Source organism: Penaeus monodon, chromosome 33 (genome assembly GCF_015228065.2).
Source record: "Penaeus monodon isolate SGIC_2016 chromosome 33, NSTDA_Pmon_1, whole genome shotgun sequence".
NCBI classification, from domain to species: Eukaryota; Metazoa; Arthropoda; class Malacostraca; order Decapoda; family Penaeidae; genus Penaeus; species Penaeus monodon.
In genome coordinates, this window is record NC_051418.1 from 15,681,319 (window position 1) to 15,681,637 (window position 319).

The window sequence follows — 319 nt, forward strand, 5'->3', positions numbered from 1 at the left end:
TTGTCACTGTTAACTGATGTTAACATAGGTTAATTGCCTCAGACCTTCTCACCACCAAGGACCCGTTTTATTAAAATTAATTTCCCATGAATCCCATGATTTGGAAAGGCCGTCCACTCAACAAGATTACTTTATTCAGTGTCAGCAAACACTTTTCCACAATTTCAAGGCGGGTGTAACAAAGTATGCATTTGAATAGATGACAGTATTTAAAAGGTGCTAGTCGTAACGAGGTGGTCGATGCCGCTTTGTTACCCATTCCTCTCCTTTCTGCATTCCCATTTAAATCAAATAGCCGAGGGAGCTTGTAATAAACATG

The 319-nt window shown here is 39.8% G+C and overlaps 1 protein-coding gene across 1 annotated transcript in view; it reads left to right on the forward strand.

The window, feature by feature from the left end:
• The window catches only part of LOC119594272, a gene marked incomplete in the record, with an annotated part of 114,949 nt that overhangs the window by 100,423 nt on the left and 14,207 nt on the right, over positions 1-319 (forward strand).